The sequence below is a fragment of the Hippopotamus amphibius genome, chromosome 4 (assembly GCF_030028045.1).
Source record: "Hippopotamus amphibius kiboko isolate mHipAmp2 chromosome 4, mHipAmp2.hap2, whole genome shotgun sequence".
In the NCBI taxonomy this organism is placed as follows: domain Eukaryota; kingdom Metazoa; phylum Chordata; class Mammalia; order Artiodactyla; family Hippopotamidae; genus Hippopotamus; species Hippopotamus amphibius.
In genome coordinates this window covers 183,704,041-183,723,624 of record NC_080189.1, presented here as the reverse complement: position 1 = coordinate 183,723,624, position 19,584 = coordinate 183,704,041, and the positions used below count along the sequence as shown (strand labels likewise).

The 19,584-nt window shown below is 49.6% G+C and overlaps 1 non-coding gene across 1 annotated transcript; it reads right to left on the bottom strand.

Moving 5' to 3' along the window:
• Nucleotides 1-18,262: 18,262 nt before the first annotated feature.
• LOC130852885 (small nucleolar RNA SNORD112) lies at nucleotides 18,263-18,339 on the bottom strand. The gene has a single exon (XR_009053586.1). It is a non-coding gene; the product is annotated as a small nucleolar RNA SNORD112 (small nucleolar RNA).
• Between the last annotated feature and the right edge of the window lie 1,245 nt (nucleotides 18,340-19,584).

Sequence of the window (19,584 nt, the reverse complement as noted above, 5' to 3'; positions counted from 1 at the left end):
CCATGATGCTGTGGACTGTGAACTGAAGCACTGATTTCATGGACTTCCGGGATGTTTCGAAGAAAGAATGATTGGATTTCACGTAGTAACATAAAGTAAATACTTCTCACCAGTTGGGAGAAACAGGGTAAGTTATGTCATTTTTCAGCAAACAGTGCTTCTCCCTTCCCTATCCTCTATGGGAAGACTACCCTTCCCCACACCACTGCTGCAGTGCCATATGACTTGCATTGCCCAATGGAGTATGAATAGATGTGCCTTAAACCATGTCCAACCACAGGTTTTAAACATGAAGGGGTAGTTTTGCTTGGCCTCTGGAGCTTCAAGCTTTCACTATGAAAAGGGCATCACCTAGACACTACAACTCCATCTAGGAGCTAATAAACCTTGAGTAAGAAGGCAAGTTGGGCAGATGTGAACCCAACCCACAGCCTGGAGCACAACTGCTAAAAGACACCCACAGACCCATATGTGAGAAATAAATATTGTTATTGTTGTAATAATTGTTGCTTTGTAAGCCAGCGGAATCATGGGTTACTTGTTATGCAGCATTGTAACAATGACTAACTCATACATTCCCTTCTTATTTTTAAGAATTCATTCATTTATTGGTTATTTAATAATATAGTTGATGAAATCACCATGAATGTACCATCAAACCTAAGAAAAACTATAATTTTTATCCAAATCAATAATATATGTATAGATAATATGTGTGGACATAAAAGATAGATAAATCTTTGTAATTCTTACCTAGAAATGGAAAGAAACAGAGACCTTTATAAAATGTTTCAGTTGTGCAGAAAAGTATTAATATAAATATTTGGTTCATGATATACTTTCTTCATTGGTCCTTGTTTAGTCCTGTATGTATACTGACAGTTACATCTGTTTGTATGTTCCTCACCAACAAATGTAAAAGAGATCTTTTATTTATGGACCATGGTTATTATTAATGTATTAATCACAAATGTTGGTGCATACCATATTAGCTTCCTTGCACCATACATGGACTCTATTATTATTATTCATTTTTGAAATAAATAATATAATGAATATCTGCAAAACCACTATTCAACCCACCAACTACAATTTTGACAATAAATTTTTAATCCCCTCCCACCAAAATACATAGATCTTCAACATTAGAGAAATGTTCATATAAACTATGGGGCACACATTCAAAGTAATACTTAATAGTTGATAAAATAAATGAATAAGCCTATGTCCATTTTTCATGAACCAAAGACTTTTTTGCCAGTGAATCTCAGTGGTGCAGAACTAGATTAATTATAATCTTTTCCTCATGGTACATTCTCATCTCTGGCCCATAATTAACCCTCTTTTATTAATTTATGTATTTAATTATTCATATCTAATATTCAAGAAACTCTCATTAACCAACCACCCAATGCAACTAATAGAGTAGCCATTATCCACATATGACCATTTAAATTGAAATTCATAAAAATAAAGTAAAATTAAAAATTCAGTTCCCCATGCACACCAGCCACATTTCAAATGCTCAACAGTCACATGTAGCTAGTGGCTACCATACTGAACAGGACAAATTACAGACCATGTCCATCAGTGCAGAAATTTCTATTGGACAGGACTAACATACATTCTTTACCCTTAGGTAATAGTCTAGAACTGTTTCTAATGAAGCTAGGTGGGATTAATTATAATTCTTAATCATTGGTCTATGCTGATTCTCATTGGCTTGATTGGATCATTTCTAAAGAAGTTTTAATCAGCAACCGTAAACGCAGTCTCTTCCTCCACAAGTAGAGCACTGACATTATCTTTCATCTCCCTTTGTGCTCATTGCTCAGTGAGTTAATAACCTAGATCTTTATCCATGAAGGGATGTTTAAATTAACTATGTACATATACACCATGAAATACAAAACATCTGGTAAAAGGAATTAAACATACTAGATTATTTTTATGGCAGTCAAGAGCACAGAACTTAATTAACTGTAATCCTTTAATCTTTGGGCCATTCTCATCACTAGTCTATGTTTTGGCCTCTTTGTACTTTATACATTTATTAATTTTTTTAGCACTGAAATTAACAGGCAACACACCACCATGCAAAAACAGGAATATTGAATATCTGGTCCTTAACCAACACAAAATTTAAATGGACCTGGGATGTACAGAATTAGAATAATTTTAATTCTGTTATAATGAAACATTATCATTATTGGCCCATGTTTGCCCTCTTGTTTTATTCACTAATTTGTTCATTCACTCATTTACTTACTTATGAACACCCTTGAACCACTTTCCAGCTGAAGATTTAAGAACATCAACTATTACTTACATTTTCTTTACCTTATCTACCCAAATAAGAGTCAAAATTCTCATAAGTATTGCATGATTAAATAAACCATGGTGTGTCCATTTTGTGCAACAGAAAGCAACTGTTTAAAACAATGAACAGCCTGGATCATTTTTAGTGAGTCTCACTTGTATAGAATTGAATTAATCAGTCTTCATTTATGAAACATTATCCTCACTGGTCTGCGCTTTACCCTTTTTAATTTTATTTACCCCTTTAAAAAAAATCCTAAAAGAACACCCATAAATCTTACCCAAAATATAATAAACTATCAATTCTTTTCATTCCTATGTGCATCTCTCACTGAGCTAACAGTCTAAACTTCATCAAAAGGAAAGTGTTTACACAAACCACAGTGTATAAATTAATAGAATGCTATTAAAATGCATGAAATAGCATAGTTTTTTGTTGTTTTAATGTCCCTCAAACTTGCAGAATTGTGTAATCATAAGTCTTGGGTCATGATACATCGTCTTCATTAGTCCATGATTGACTCTCTTTGATTCTATTTATGTATGCATCCCTTTCTTTAAATAAATCAATAAACATACATGAGCACACCATTCACCCCAAGAATAAGAAAAAGTAACAATTATATTTATATAAACATATATTAGTAATGTATAAGGTAATCATACATATACATATATAAAATTAACATAATGATTCACATAGAATTGTTTGTTTTTACTTGCTCATTTCCTACACAGAGAACAGCCCAGTTACATTATTTTTTAATTTGGTGACAGTTATGCCAAATGAGATTCATCACCCTGGGCTCATGACAGACTCTCATCATTGGTCTATGCTTGGCCATCTTTGATTTTATTTGTGTCCATTCATGTTTAGTAGCACATACACACTCATCAACCAGCCACCCAACCGTAAAACAACACTAACCATCACTCACATTGGTGGGTCCATGGCTCATTTCCCACAGAGGTCACAGCCAAGATCTTCATCAACAGAGTGTCATTAGACCCACTCTGGGGCCGCCATTCTGTGGAACACAAGGCAGATATTAAAAAGGATGAAACAACCTAGATATTTTCTAACAGCCGCTGGGTGAGCAGCAGAGACTTAATCACCATCTTTGGTTCATGACCCAGCCTCATCACTGGCCCAAGCATAGCTCTCACTGTACATATTTTTTCATTTAACAATTGTATTTATTGCAATAAACATACATGAATTCACCACCCTGATCACAGACAAGAAGAATGACTATCACAATCATCTGTCTCTATGCTTCTTACGCACAGAACTAGCCCAGATCTTCTTCCCAGTGGACTCAGCTACACAGAATTGAACTATCATCTTTGATTCCAGATATAATCTCATCCTTGTTTCCTACTTGTCCTTTTTATTGTTTTCATTTATTCTTTGAAATACAATAAGCATATACGAGCTCAGCACTGACCCACAACAAAAATATTGATTAGTCCTTATAGACCAATGCCCTTATCCACAGAGGTAAGAGCTTTGGTTTTGTTGTTTTAAATAGCCCACAATTGTATATACATGGATTAATCTTAAACCCTAATCTGTAAAACATGACCTCTGGTGGTCCACTCGGCTCTCTTTCATTTTGTCATGTGTTTTATTCACTCATCTAATTCATTCCTAACAATATATCAAAAACACCTGAAGCCACCATTTAGCCCAAGACCAATGACTGTTCTATCTACCTGTTAATATGCTTCCTACCCACAGTCCTAACAGCCTAGAACTTATTGGGTTTTTGTTTTGTTATTTTTAATAACTACTGTTGGGTGGAACTAGATGACTCATAGCGCTTGTTTGAAAATACATTGTCATCAGCGGTGCAAACTCGGCTCTTTAATTTGATCTGTGCGTTCAGTCGTTTGTAACTATACAGCAAACACCCATAAATCCCCGCTTATACCTGTCTACAGGTTCCTTCCCCACAGCCAACATCTTGTCCGGCGGAGAAACCCCAGGGTGCCCATTCTATGCAACACAAATCCCCATGAAAAGGAAGAAGACAGCCTTGACCTTTTTGACCTTTTTCAATGTCAGATTAGCAGACGTAGACTAATCATCACCTTTTGGGCAGAACACATTTTCACCATTGCGCTACTCAAGGCCATTATGACATTATTTCTCTATTCTTTTATTATTTTTACTAATAAAATGAAGGACCACAAACCACTGTGATCTCTTGTTTCACGTCCCTCGGTTGTGGAGAATTAATCTCAATCCTTGGTTCGCGACCCGCTCTCCTCCCTGCTCCCCATGTGCCTCTCCATCTCCAGTGTTCCACCGCGCCCCCCCCCCCCCCGCCTAGTCCCCTGCTGCCTTCTACCTTAAATAATCACTTCCAAGTCTCCTGTGTGCCCTCCCCTTCCCCTTGCATATCTGTAAAATTTTATCACATATCTATTCTTAAAAAATATTTTCCACGGTTCAGTGGCTGGCTGGACCTCTGCAGGCCCTGTGTCAAGGGGGAGAATTAAATACATACGATTGACTTACGAGCATACACACCGGGGGGTGTTAAAAACACTCAAACCCAGATCCTTGAACTCCGTGTGCCCTCTTAATCTGTGCTCACAGCCATGAGGCATTGTGGCCAAATGGTTACAGCACATATGTTGGCATCACACTGCCTGCCTCCAAATCCAGCCTCAAATCCTGACTGGCTGGGCCACATCAGAAAAGTTAACTAACCTCTCTGTGCCTGTTTTCCCACCTACAGTTGCAGCACTAGTCCCTAAGCAGAATCAGCTATCATTTTCACGCCAAAGTCAGCCAGGTAACCCCCCTCCCGGCGCAGGCTCTGAGCCCCTCACCCAAATCTTTCTTCCCTCTGCAGCAGCTGTGGTGCTAGACAGACAGACAGACCAGGTTCCACCCCAGCAGGCACTCGTGAGCGGTGTAACTGCAGAGACGTGACCTGGTTTCTCTGCCTTGTGCCCCGACTTGTGCGACTGGTCGACTGAGGACAGTGACACCCTCGAGGGTCCAACGTGAGGGTGCGTTTGACTACCGACCGTTCCTCAAGCAGCTCCCACCCTCCGCTCACCCTGCCCTTCCCCCGCCCCATGCCACCCACCCCACAGGTCCAACGACCCCTCCCTTCCCCCCCACCCCCGATCTGATTAGAGACACGAGTGATCTCGATGCTCAGGCCAAGCCGAGGGTTTCGGAAAGGATGGGCCTCGGGCAGGAAATTGTTGGGATCTGTTCTTTTTTGAACTGGGCATCAAAGCTTAAACAAGTTCCCTGGAAAACAGAAATCCAGCTAAGGGATGCGCTTTGGAAAACTAAAATGCATTTCATGAAATGGGGCTGCCTTCAGGGGAGTCCATGCCCTGAGATTCTTGATGTTCACACCATTTCCCGGAAATCAAAAAACTATGACCCTTGCTGACAAGACACAACCAGCTTCCTTCCTACCCTCCCAGGCTGGCCTGGTAGGCACCTAACATGCTGGCCTCAGCAACTCTGAGGCATGAAACATAAAAATAGATTAGAATGTAAAGCATACTTCTTTTATGGAGATGTGTACATAACATAATCTATACATAAATATATCCACGTGGGGACTTACATAAGGGAGGCATGGCAAGACCCCTAGGCTGGGGACCCCGACCCCGGCTCCTGCCTCTGCCTTGACCCCACGGTGGGGCATCGGGCAAGGCCCCGTGCTGAGCCTCAGGGGGCAGTGATCTTCAGGGCGTCCCTCCCTCCCAGGTGGCATGAAAATGAAAAGCATAAAGTTTAAGTGCAAGTTCCCTCGAAGCGGCAGCGGATCGTTAATGCTGTACCTCCTGCCCCCAGCACGCAGTATTCACAGCATGCCTCCGCAGGCATTATCTCGTCTGATCCTCACAACAGTCCTGTGAAGAAGACATAATAATCATAATTAGCCACTATTTACTGAATGAACACTCTCCACCAGGCACCATGCTGCCTACTTCGCAGGCACTGACAATACTCTGCGATGGGAACAACTCAACAGCATCTTTTTTTTTCCCCAAAACACTCTTGAGCATGGTGCCAGATACAGGCCGGGGGAGACAGCAATGAACGGAACGGACAAAACCTGAGAGCTGACATCCTTGTGAGTGGAGACGGGGACAGACAATATTCAAAATAAATAAGTGCAGGCTATAAGATGATGATAAAAACTAGGGAGAAAAAGCGGGAAAAGGAGTGAAAGAAAACACCAAGAAGGAGAAAGCGTCACTGAGAAGGTGATATTTGAACAAAGACATGATTAGCCCCATTTTACACATGAGGAAACTGAGGCTCAGAGAAGTTAAGTGACTTACAAGTGGTCACACAGCTAGGAAGATGCTGAGCTAGGCAGCCAGTGTGGAAAGTCTGGCCCCAGTCAGTATCTCTTCCCCACTTAGCCCCAGTGCCTCACTTTTGTGGCAGTTCTTGCTCTCTGATACCTGTCAGCCTACAAGGTGAGGGTGTGAATGCACGTGTCTCACCTCCCACACAGGCATCCTCAGGAGCACAGGGCATTCCCAGGATGTACCAATAATCCTGAATGAAGAAGCATACTTTCTTGGAGGAGATGCAGTGGTGTCAGTTCCCACAGCACTTGCATGCATCCTGGGATCAGGTCTTGCTGGGATCATCCACCCAACATGGCCTCCGGCAGCAAGTCAGCAGAGATGCTAAACCCATCTCCTGCCACGTGGCTGTTAGGGCATCCAAATGTAATCACCCCCCGGTGCCAGCCCCACACGTAGCCACAGGCCACTGAGGCTTAAGTTGCAAATGTTCTGCCCAGGAATGGGAGCAGGTCACCCAATCCTCGTGCCACACATGGTGTGAGACTCAACTGGAACAATTCTTTGTTCCAACTGGCCACCCTCAAAAGACCAAACGAAAAAACATGTCTAATGTGGCTATTTTCTACACCACACCCCAGGAAAAAAAAAAAAAGTAGCGAAAGAAGTTTGGTGAGAGCGTATATGCGAAACTTGCCCACTGCTTCTAGAAGCCATGAAGTTGAACCAAGAGAATTTTAATTCTTCACCTTGCCCTTCATCTACTCAGCTTATTCTCACCTCCCATCCAACCTTGCTAAAACTCTCAATACCCCCAAGAAAATTGCTTCAGAGGAGTTTCACCTATTCTAGGGCTTAATCTTTCATAAGACAGATTACGTCCGTTTGCTGTGTACACTTGTTTCCATATCTAGAACTGAAATTATCTCGTCTTAGATTTATATTTGTTTTTCTATTTCACTGACTCCCCTCTGCAAAGGCAAAGCCTCATACACCTCTGTGGGCACCTATTCAGCTGTCTGTAAAATGTGGATGGTGATTCTTACACCAGTCAGAGATATTCAAAGCCATCTCAAGGAAAACAGTGATGACAATTGTAATTTTAATTATAGTGAAGTATTTTCTGCAACCTCACCACATGGGAAGCATTGTTTAAAGCACTTCAAATGTTTGACTCATTATCTTCAAATACCCATTAATAAGGTACTATTGGTATTTCCATATTACAACTGAGGAAACCGAGGCACAGAGATTCAACACTTTGTCCAAACTCACAAAACCAGTAACTGGCAGAGCTGGGATGGAAAGCTGAGCATCTGGGATGTGTATAACAGGGTTGAGCCCGTAAGCAGGTTATCGAAACCTATCTGCTGAACTTAAGCCAGGTCTTCGGGGACACTAATTGCCCTTCAGCCCTCTGTCTGACTCCCCCTCTCCTTGCCTTGCACCCCTTCAGGCTCTACACCTGCTTCCCTGAGCATTCAGTCATAACCTGAGCCACCAGAAATTTAATTTATAACCTGATAATTGTACTGCAGGCAATCAGTGACATGTTTGACCACTGCATGTGTGATAGTTACAAGCAGGATACACTAGAGAAGGTGTTACCTGAGAGAGACATTTACAGCCTGGGGGATAGAAGGCCAGCTCCCTGACAGGCCAGGAAGGTGAGTCTCACACGGGTGAACCCCAAGGAGTGCCGATTTTTCAGGCACAGTCATAGAGAAAAGAAAATGGGAAGAGGGTATGGGTGAGATCGAAGAGTCGAGCAGGGTTCAGATCCTGGCTCTGCATTTGCTCCCTACATGATGTGGGCCAAGGCACCGACCACTACTAAACCTCAGTTTCCTTTTCTCTTGATTGATGATGGTAACTGCGATCATGGAGAGTGGTTGTGATGATTTAGAGGACAGAAAACTATGCCAAGGGACTAGGAAAAGACTGGGCATGAGGTTGGGCTTAGGGCTTAGTCACCCAGCAGACTCAGTGGAGAGGAGGCTGTCTTCTGCTTCTCAGTGTGGTGTGAAAGCAGCTGGGACTGAGAGCTGCACCTGAGCAGCCCTTGCACCAGAGCGGGGACTTGGTCCCTATCAGCGGGCAGCCCACCTGTCGTCCCAGAGCCCCGAGCCAGTGAGGGTGCTCAGAGGCCACAAAGAAGGCAGGAGCTTCACCAGCAAGCTCCACTCAGACGAAACCGCCCTTCACAAATCAAACGAGCCTTCAATCTTGGTGAGACACTACTACTCTCTCATTCCTCCACTCATCCATCCAGCATCTCACCAGCCTTCATCAGCCGGCCAGCCATCTCTCTATCTACTGCTGCATCTTGATGCAGGCATCCATCCACCCAACAGACCTAACATCCATCCTTCTACCTTTCTATTATGCAGAGGAAACAGGCAAAACTGGGTCGGAATCCTGGGTCCTGCTTCCTAGCCAATCTTGGACAAGTCACTAAACTTCTCAAAGTCCTCTCATCTGTAAAGTAAAGGGAAATCAGATGTAGCTGGGGCGAGAACTTAGAGAGTGGACGCACCAGTGCCTGGCCTGAGCAAATGATCACGAAATGGTCATTTCTTCTGTGTCTGCTATCGGGCTGGGATTTACACTGGGAGAAAACCGCTGTATCGTGCATGACATATTGAGAAGTGCTTTTTAGAAATCATCTGCGATGTTTCAGTGGCGTGCAACCCCTGTGGCACCCAGGGCTGGGCGGTGGCCAGAGCAGGTGGGGGTAGTGGTCCCTCCTGGACTCACAGCTGAGGGTGCCATCTAGTGGACTGGCAAACTGCGGGGTCCCCAGCGGGTCCCAGGTTGCAGCAGCTGCTGTCTGCTGTCGGGCATCTGAGTTGTGAGCCAGCTGGGAGGTCCCAGCCCCTTGGACCGCAGGCTACCCTGTTGGGATGTGGTGCACGTACTGTCTCAACCACTCAGGGGGCCTGGACTGCCAGGGGCCTTTTGTTTTGTGGACAATTGCCAACTCTGATTTGCCTACCCCCACCCAAGTCCCCTTTAGAAGTTTCTGGGGGAAAAACATAATAATTTTAGCAGCTACTGTTTGCTGAGTGTCTGTTATGTATTAGATACAGGGCTGGGGGCTTCAAGTGTATTATCTCAAAGCCTTTCAATGACCCTAGCCAAGACCTAAAATTTACCCCATTTTCAGTGAGAGAACTGAAGTTTGCTGAGGTTGGGTTACTCACTTAAGGAAGAGTAGATATTCAAACCCCTGGATTTGTAGCTGCACTCACCTTCTATAATCCCAGTGCCCCTTGAAAGTGCAGGAAAAAATTTGGACACTGATTTGAACAAGCCAACTATAAAAGAAAATTGTGAGTCAACTGGGGCTATTTGAATGCTGAATAGCTATTGGATGACATTAAGAAGATGCTGTTAATTTTTTAACTGTGATAATGGCATTGTGGTTGTGTTTTCAAAACAGAAGAGTCCTTCTCTTTTAGAGATACACACTGAAAACTGCTGGAGGAAAGGGTATGGTGTCTGGAATTTGCTTCTAAGTAGTCTGGGGGCAGGTGGGGGCTGTGGGAGGACAGTATGAGGCTTAGGATGGAACAAGAGGGGCTGAGAGTTGATGATGGCAGCAGTATGAAAATGGTGTAAACTGTGATGAAAATATGTACCGTTTTCCCTACCTTTATTTTGTTTGAAATTTCTCATAATTAAAGGGTTTTCAAATCAACGTGTAAAAATAAAGTTCAAGAGCTGAGAAGGTAGGAGAGGGGAAGCCATTTAAAAGAGCCAAGGGGTCCAGGGTCTAAGCTAAATCCTGGAGGATGTTAGGGAGCTGATTCATGGGCCAAAGATGCCTCAAAATGGAAAGGGGGTGAGAGAGGGGCCTGAGTCAGTGGCAGCAAATCATGCTGAGTTACGGAGATTAAAGAGAAAGTACAAGGGTGCAGGATACTGCGGAGCCAGACGCCCACCTGCTACCCCAGCCCACTACCTCCCAGACCCTCCTACTCTCCCCCTAGACACTCCACCCCTTCCCAGGCCCTCCTGTCTCTCTCAGATCTCCCCATTCTCCACCCCCCATCCAGACCCTTTTGTCTCCCCCAGGGCCTTCTGGTTCCTTTCCTAGGCCCTCCTGCCCCCTCCCTGGCCCCTTTGCCCCCCTCCCCAGGTCCTCCTGGCCCCATGCATCCTCTTCTGGCTCTAAAGGGGCCTGCAGAAGCCTCCCTTCTCCAAGGCAGAGCTGGCCACCTGGTGACTCCTTCTTTAGGACCAGGCTGGGAAAGATTCCACTGTCTAGCTTGTCAAATGCTACTTTTTTTTTGGCTCATTTTGGAAGGATAAGAGGTGATGGTTTTTGTCCCCAAACTGTGCTAAGCTGGCCTCACCATCCTCAGCCCCTCTCTTCCCCACTTCAGCCTCCCTCTTTTCTGTCAGTCACATCACCAGAAACACTTGAGTCCAGGTCCACACCAATCTCCCTAGACCCCCGGGGCTCCTCACCCTGTCCCCCTGCCTCCCCCCTCTCCGGCTCCCCCTGCAGCTGCCAGACTCTGTGCAGTGTGCTATCTGGGCGCCTCTCCGCCCTCTGCCCTGCCTGGAAATGCTCCCTCCCTCAGCCTTCCTTGCCCACGTTGGAAAGCCGGCCACCGGACAGCTCCCCAGACCCTCCGGCAGCCTGCTGCGTTGCAGCGCGGCCCTCGGCGAGGGAGGGGCGCAGCCTGCAGTCACCCCCCAGGTAGGGTGGGCCGCCCCCTCCCGGCCGCCCCCCGCCCAGGGCAGGGCCTGGCCCCGGCATGCGTGCCCGCATCGGGGCCGCAACAGAAATCAAAATTGCCCCCGCCAAAGCAAAAAGCGCCGGTCCCACTGTCTGTCTCCCCCTCCTCACTTTACGGGCTTAAAAATGTGGCCCAGGCAGCCCCCTTGTGGCACTTGGGGGCGCCACAGATGCTTGGCTGGTGTCTGAAGAATCCAGACTGTCTGATTCCACTGCACCGTGAGTTGGCACAAATCTGAGGTAGCCCAACTCCTACCCGACGCAGAGCCGCCTCTCTGAGTGGGGGCGTCGGCCCCTCTCCTTTCTCCCTTCCACATCCCCACCCCACCGTGGCTCCCTCCCTCCACCTGGATCTGGAAGTCTCCTGTTGAACACTGCTCCGACAAGCAGACAGGTGTCTGGGGACTGTCACCGTGGGGGGGGGGGGGGCTGGAGGGAAGGCGTGGGACTGGAGCTGGCCCTGCAATGAAGATGGTTTTCACCTCCAACTCACACAGATGGGGAAACTGAGGCTCAGGGGGGCCCATTGTCCTAGTGTGCGTCGGAGAAGGGCCCGGGGACCCTGCCCTTGAGAGTGGGCTCCAGCTTGGGCATTTCCCTGAGTGAGGGGCTGCTCCACACCCTCATTGAGGCCAGCAAGCCCCCATCCCGGCCAAAGCCGGTCCTCCCCAGGAGGCAGCCCTGGTGGGCCCCCCGGATGTGCTCCCTCCCCTCCAACTCCCTGTCCATACAAACAAGCCCCAGCCCCCTCTATCTGCAAGCTGCCTGGAGGTGGGCAGGGCCCCCTCCACATCAGGTTAATAATGCCATTTTCATAAGCCTCTGCCCATAGGTGCTATCACCTAATTTTGAATCTGCCCTTCAAACGGATTGGGCCACAGAGGAGCTGGGAGCTCAAGCACCGCTGGGAGGTGCTTATAACTAATCAATCCATCCCCTGCCCACCCACACCCCCCAGCACTCAGCACAGCCTTGCTGAGCTGTCTTCAGCAGCAGCTCAGAGGTGGGGAGCCTTGCACAGTGTGGGGTTCCCTCCTGGCCTGGCTTCACACCAGCTGAGAGACGGTGAGTATGGGACTTCGTCTTTCCCTGCCTCAGTTTCTTCATCAATCAAATGGGGATGTTTGAGGCTGGTGCTCAGACTTTCTGCTGGAGTGAGTCCTAGGTGGACAGCCCAGCTCAGGGCTTGTCCCCTAGAAGACAGGACCCCATGATTTCAGCTGCATCACCCTCCCTTGATCACTGGATTTACAGTGACTTACTCCCTGTCTCTTTCCCCCACCAGACTGAGCTTCGAGGACAAGAAGCCAGCCGACCGGCACTGCTCCGTGTCCAGCCTTCCACTCGGGTCCGGGCCCGGGAAGGTAGGTGCCCTGCGTTGGTCTGGAGAATGAGTGCCCGGAGGGATGACTGTGCCCCACAGTCTGTGGGGTGCCTGGACTCCACTGGGCTTCTCTTCCCCAGACGCCCTCTGTCTAAGCTTGGCCCTTCTAGGGAGCAGCCGGGGAAAATGTTCCTTTCTGCCTTACCCCAGGGTCCCCTCGTGCTGTTGTATACAATGCAAATTCTTACTCTATTAAAGGCAGATGTAGGTTTGCACGTCTTTTCTGCCGCCTTCTGCATCTACTGTGAGCTCACAGGCCAGAAGCCTCCTCTGGCTGACTCGATTTGTGTGATGGAGCCAGCAGAGGGGTCTCTGCCTGGCGAGGTTCCTGTTTGTGCTCGGAGCAGGGTCTGTGAAGGCCAGCCTGCTTTCTTTCCTGCGACACTTGTGACACGCGTGCGTCCCTCCCCAGGTCCCACCGTCTGCCCCACGTGTGTGGATAACCTGTCTGGTGTGTGTTGGGCTACTCTCATCTCACTGAGCCTCCCCTGGAGCTGGTGCGGGAGCCCCTCTCATCTCCATTTCACAGGGGAAAACACCGAGGCTCTGAAAAGTAAGAGGAATTGCGTGGTCTCCCAGCTAGAGAGCGGGCAGTGGAGCCCGGGAGCCCCCAGCCCCGCCGCGGGCGCCTGCTACCGCCACCATGGCCGCCGCTGCGGGCTGACCAGGGCCGGCTGGGCCGCCAGCGGCTCCTGCGGTAAAGGCAGGGGGGTTGCACAGAGAGCGTTCTCCCTGGCAACTGGCAAAGGGGCCATAAAAAACCAAGAGGGCTGGGAAGCCGCTTAACAGATAGCTCCGGAGCAGCTGGACCCGGGAGGGGAGACCCGCGCCCTCCCCTGGGCTCTCCGCAGAACAGCAGGGCAAAGGGCTCCCTCCCGGACCCGGGCGGGCAGGGGCAGAGGCGCCCCGGGACAGGTGTAGACGGCCGAGATCGGACGGGGCCGGGGACCCCACGCCTGATCCCAGAGTGGACGGGGGGCTCGCTGTTGAGCACGGAGAAGAGAGGACGGAGAAGGAGCTTGCTGCCTGCAAAGAGCTGAGGGCAGAGGGGGCGAGGGGCTGCGTCGGAGCCGCGGAGGCAGATGCAGAAAGCAGGGAGGGCTTGGCAAAGCAGCTCCGTGTGCGAGCCCCGAGCGGGCTGCTCGGGGAGAAAGGGAGCTCCCTGTTACGGGAGGCATCCGAGCAGAGAGAGGCAGGCCGGTACTTGGCCGGGAGGCTGCAGCAAGGCTCCCTGCCCGGGCTGGCAGCCCGCACGTCTAGGCCTTCGAGAAGCTCCTGCAGCACTAAGTCCCGAGCGGGGCTGGCCGCCGCGGAGGAGGCAGGCTGGGGTCAGAGCAAGGATGCGCAGACTTTCCCATGTCCCTGGCCCTGAGCTCAATGGCAAAGGCACCGAGATGGCCGGTGGAGCGCTTCTGTCTCCATGAGGCAGTGAGGGAGAGGAGCGGAGAATGGGGGTGAGTGCGGGGCTGGCGGGGGGAGGTGGGGGGCCATCCTGCAGCCAACTCCCCATCTCAAGGCCCGGGCCACCTGGAGTGGCCAAGCGCCCGCCCCGGCTCCCAGGCCCAGAAAGGCTGGCCTGGGTCCTCTCTGGGGCAACAGGCTGGCGCAGAGGGTCAGGGGGAGCCTTTCTGGGGTGGGGGGACAACAGGAGGGGGGCTCTGGTGAGTTGAGGGGCTGGCCCGGTCATGGGAAAAGCAAGGCCCTTTTCTGGAGGCTGGGCCGCAGCCCCGGCTTCGGCCGGCTGCTGGACCGTGGCTTGGATGCTCCGTGGACGCGTGAAAGCCCCCTCACCCGGCGACGGGGGCCGAGGGGCCTGCATGTTGATGAATGCGGCCCACGCGGATGTCGGGCGCTGCCCCTCCAGGCCCATTCATGGGGGTTCAGTTCCCAGGAACTCTGGGTGGATGGGGCCTTTATCAGGGGACCCCCGCTAGACAAGGCTCTGTTCTGCAGTTTCTAAAGGAGTTTTCTTGTCTTTGTTCCCAGTGCAGGCACTGAGTGTGCGTGTGTGTGTGTGTGTGTGTGTGTGTGTGTGTGTGTGTGTGTGTGTGTGTGTGTGTGTGTGTGGTGTGTGTGCGCGCACACATGCAAGCATGTGAGACAGGCTGGCTGAGGGACCAGCTCTGGTTTCTTGTCTGACACGACCAGGCTGCCCTCTCTCAGCCTCGGGGGCAGGGATGCACCTCCACGGGGCAGAAAGATTCGGGTAAGACAAAGGCACCCAGGGACGGAGCCCCTTGTCACTACTGTCTAATTGTCCCACTTCTGACAGCCCAATCTGCCCGGGCGGGCACTGTCTGTCAGCCTCGGGGTCCCGACAGCTGCTCCGGCCCGCCGTGGGGGGGCAGCATCGTGTTGCAGGTGGAGCGTGCAGGCTGGCTCCGCAGACAGACAGACAGACTGCCCCACCACCCTGCTCGGGGAGCTCGGGGAGCAGCTCTGGGAGAAACTGTTTGCTTTCTCAGAGCCTGGGGGGTTGGGGGAGTGGTTGTTTTCTGGCGTTGCTGTTGTTTTAATCAATTAAAAGATGGCTTTGAAACTGTCAACGTGACAATGTTTGGTAAAGTATTTACAAGTGCGTCACAGCCTCTGCGGCATCACATGGTGGGGGGCGGTGCGGGATGCGGCAGAAGAAACCACGCACATGTGACATTTTGCAAATAAAGGCTTCTGATCGGGGGGAGCAGCAAAGGGTTCAAAAGAGCTTTGGTGTGGATTTGGAAAGTCACCTACCCAAATCTTTAATGGGGCAGAGGCCGTGGGGCAGCCCACCTCTGGGCCCCTGTGGGGCAGCCTGGCTAGGGAGGGGGTTCCCACGAACAGTTCCTTTTGCCCCAGACGCAAACAGAGACCCTGGCATCCTCACCCAGGCACGAGGACTTTAGGGATGGACGGGACTCTATGCTAGAGGCACGGACAGCTCCACAAGCAGCACAGAGAAACAGCCCGGGTGTGAGACATGCGTCTGACCAAGCCCACGCTCCAGAGTAAATAAACCGAAAATCTAGGAGAGAGGAGACTTTGTGCTCGGCGGCCACGGAAGTTCACTTTTGTGTAAAAGGCAAGTCCCGCTCCCACTAGGTAAGGCTGCACCAATGCACAAAAACCTCATTTAGGCTGGGCCCAGCCCAGGGAGCAGTTTCTGTGAAATTTAGGAGAAGTCAGGTTTAGCCAGAAGTTTTTCCAGGAATTATGAACCTCTGGAGACTGTAACCACTGTTCCTTCCGAACTGCCCTTGCCAAAGTCTATAAAATACAAGCCTAAAAAAATCTGCCTGAAGAGCAGCCTGACGTTTTATATATATTTGGAAAAAAATAAAATAAAATAAACTATCGTCAAACATTTTAGGAGAACCCAATTAAAGCCACTGGGGGGAAGCCCCTTCCCCGGTCCCCCAGGGTTCAAGAAAAGGCCCGCATTTCCTCTGGGGTGGGGCGGGGGGGGGTCTGTGCTGGGGCGAGAAGAGCAGAGCTGTTCCACCCCAGTCACTTGCCCTCTCAGCCTTTGTGTTTTCCCCTGTGGGTCTCTCTGCCCTGAAAAGGAGCTGCCTGTGTCTCCAGATGGAGGGTCAAGCACTTGGGATGAGATGGGAAAGGCTGCTGGGTACTGCGTGCTGGCCACTGTGCAGGGCAATCTGTGTTAATGTCTCATTCGGCCTCTCAATACTCCGGGGTCGGGGGGAGGGGGGAGATTATGATTGCTTCTTTTAATATCAGGAAACTGAGGCACAGAATTTCTTGGGGGATTTGCCAAAGACACACAGCTCTATGTCTGCCCTGTAGCGGGGTTTGTGCTCAAGATGACTGGCCTCTTGGGGTGCTTCCTACCCACCCCTCATCCCAGAGAAAGAAAGGGAACAAAGCCCTTAACACTCTAGTGTCTCTGTTCCCCCCAACAAGCAAATAAAGTCCTCTGCCCCCAGGGTGATGCAGGCCTCGCATCACAGTCCCTCTACCCGGAAGCGTGTGCTCTTTCTAGAACATGACCATGTCCTAAAGGTCGAAGCACCACTCTTAGCCCTGTTCTCTCCCCAGGGCATCATCCTCACCCCAGCTGGTAGCCCTGCTGTCACATGCTACGTCATTTCTCTTTCTCATGTTCCAGAATCCCTCTTTCTCTCTGGCAAGGAGCAGGTAACAAAAGACGACCATCAACCACTTTCAAAATATAATATTGTCCCGAAAACCCATCACTGGCACTCTGACCCTGAGACATAGCACTCCAACCGCTGCACCCCAGGACTCAGGGTTCCAGGGCCCAGGGGAGCCTGGTGTGTGTGCCCAGGAGGGCGAGACAGAGAGGCTTGGCGTGGTGGGGGATGCCAGCCTGGCCCCCCGGGTGTGTATCTGCATTCTGAGGACTCACCCAGCACCACAGAGCTCACAGCCCAGTCCTCTGAAGCTGCCCATGGGCCTGGGGGAATATGAGGCGGTTTTCAGTTAGGGGAAGTCAGATTCAGGCAACACAGGAGTCGAGGGCACTGGAAAAGGACAAAGGAAAGGGGGTGATTAACATGTGGCCAGTTTCATGACTTCAAGAAAAATGCAAAATGTTCTCTTAGACGAGGCGCACATGTCAATGAGGCATCCTGATTCCACAGACTGTGTTGTGCTGAACTTAGCAGGAGGTGTTGGGGGTCCTCTAAATTTGGGTTCACCCCAGGGAACATGTCAGGCCTGGTCTTAAGGGCCGAGGAGAAGCTGGCTGGGACGGCTTAGCCGGAGACCTGAAGGGTAAAAGACAGGGCACGTGCGGAGAGAAGGTAGCTGGTAGGGGCTTCAGTGTGCCTAGCACACGTGTGTGTGTGTGACTGCATGTGTCTGTGTGTGCACCCGCGTGCATGGGGCGGGGGGCGGGGCACGAGGCTGGGGAGCTTCCAGCCAGACCCTGAAGGGTCTCATGTGCCAGGCTCGGGCGCTTGGACCACATCCCAGAAGCTCTGGGAAGTCAGATGGAGGATTTAAAGCATGACAGTGACAAGGTCAAAATGGCATTTTAGAAAGATCACTCAGTGAAAATAAACTTTGCTGCAAACTATTTAATCGAGCTCTCCCACCTCGAAGAAGCTGGGGTAGAAGAACAGTCGGGGACGTGTTTATAGATTCAACTGCAGGAATGCTCACTGCAGGCTCGTTAGCAATAACAGCAGCCAAAGAAAGCGGGACGGCTTAGATCTCTTGCAGCAGGCGTCAGTTCAGCAGAATCGTAGCAATTAAAACCTCGGTCCGTGACATGCTCTCCTCATGTATCTGTGCCAGGACCACGTTTATTTTATGTGTCTTTCCTGTTTATGTTTCTTAAATAATATAACGAGCACACATGAACCGGGGACCCACCCCGACGCGTAGGACTTTGACCCAAGCATCTATGCGCACACACTGGCCCACCCCAGCAGACGTACAGCTGGGATTTTCAACAACAGAGGAAGCTCTAATCAACAATGGTGCAAACACACCCCGGAATATTAAACAGCTCTTAAAAAGAATGCAACAGCCGAGACCCATTGTCTTTTAACGGACCTTAGTATTTTGCACAGAACGGGATTAATCACGATCCTTTGTTCACAAACACTTTCTCATCATTGGTCCAGGCGTGTCCCGCTTTTATTTCGCTAATTTATGCATTCATATATTCATTTATAATAATGTCATAAACACTTGTGAGCCCACTCCTCAAATCCAGACCTCAAATCCAGCAATTACTTACACCTGCTTCCACAAGCCAGCCGCATGGCGTAAGAACCCAGGGCTTTCGTAACAGCAACCAAGTGGTTAACTCAACTCCAGCGGGTACAGATTACAGGCTACTAAGGTGTTCTTATAAGGAATGGTGCTGATCTTCTATGATCTCCAAGCAGATTCTTGAGTGAAGAAAACCAAGCTGTGCAAAAAGAAATGTATGCAGTGATATAGTTTACGTTAAAAAAAATGAACAGAATAATATATTGGAGAGGTCTATTTAGACACATATGCAATTGCACAGAAGAAAAAAAAGTCTGGAACCAGACACCTGACTCTGATAACAGCAGTTAAAACGGTGGTGGTTGGAGGGGGGCGGGGGGCTGGGATGGAGGGAGGAGTTGACGATGGCTTTAGCTTTTATCTGCAGTGTTTGATTTTCAGTAATGAGTGTGTTAATTATCAATGCATTTCTTGCATAATTAAAATAAACATTCTGTGTGTGGGTTTTTGTTTTGTTTCGGTGTATTTGCTTGTGGGGTTTTGGTTAGCTTTTAGCTCTTTTTTTTTAACAAATACACAAGGAAGAGCATTTTCGCTGGTGGACGGGTACATCTCCTCCAAACAAGTTCTGCAGCCACGAGGGATTTATTGCATCTCCCAGATCATCCTTTCTGAATTTTCTATGTTCTAAAGCTGGAGGCCTGGGCCTCTGAGTGGCGTGTCTGTGACATGAGGCCAGCAGGTGTGCGCCTGCCGGCTGTGACTGTACCACCCACAGGCCCCAAATCCCTCCAGAGCCGCCGGGCGAGTGTCTGCAAGGCACCCATCGGGGAGGACGTTCCTTTTCAGTCTTTAAGAGGCCCGAAAGCTAATGGCCTGGCCCGTGTTCTCAGGGATTAGCTAACTGGAATGAGGACTCGGGAGAATGTGACATGAGATAGTCCCGGGTGAAGGGGACATGGGAGCCTCTGGGGGAGCAGTGGCCCCACAGCCCACGTGCCCCGGCAGCCATGCGGCTCGCTGGCGGAGACCCGGGGCCTCGCTGCGTGTGCCCTCTGACAACTCGATGCCCGGGCGGAACCCAGCGTGGTCATGCTGCCCACCCCCAATTCTAACCAGCAGGGAGTGTGGCTAACATGTCAGCTCCTTGAGA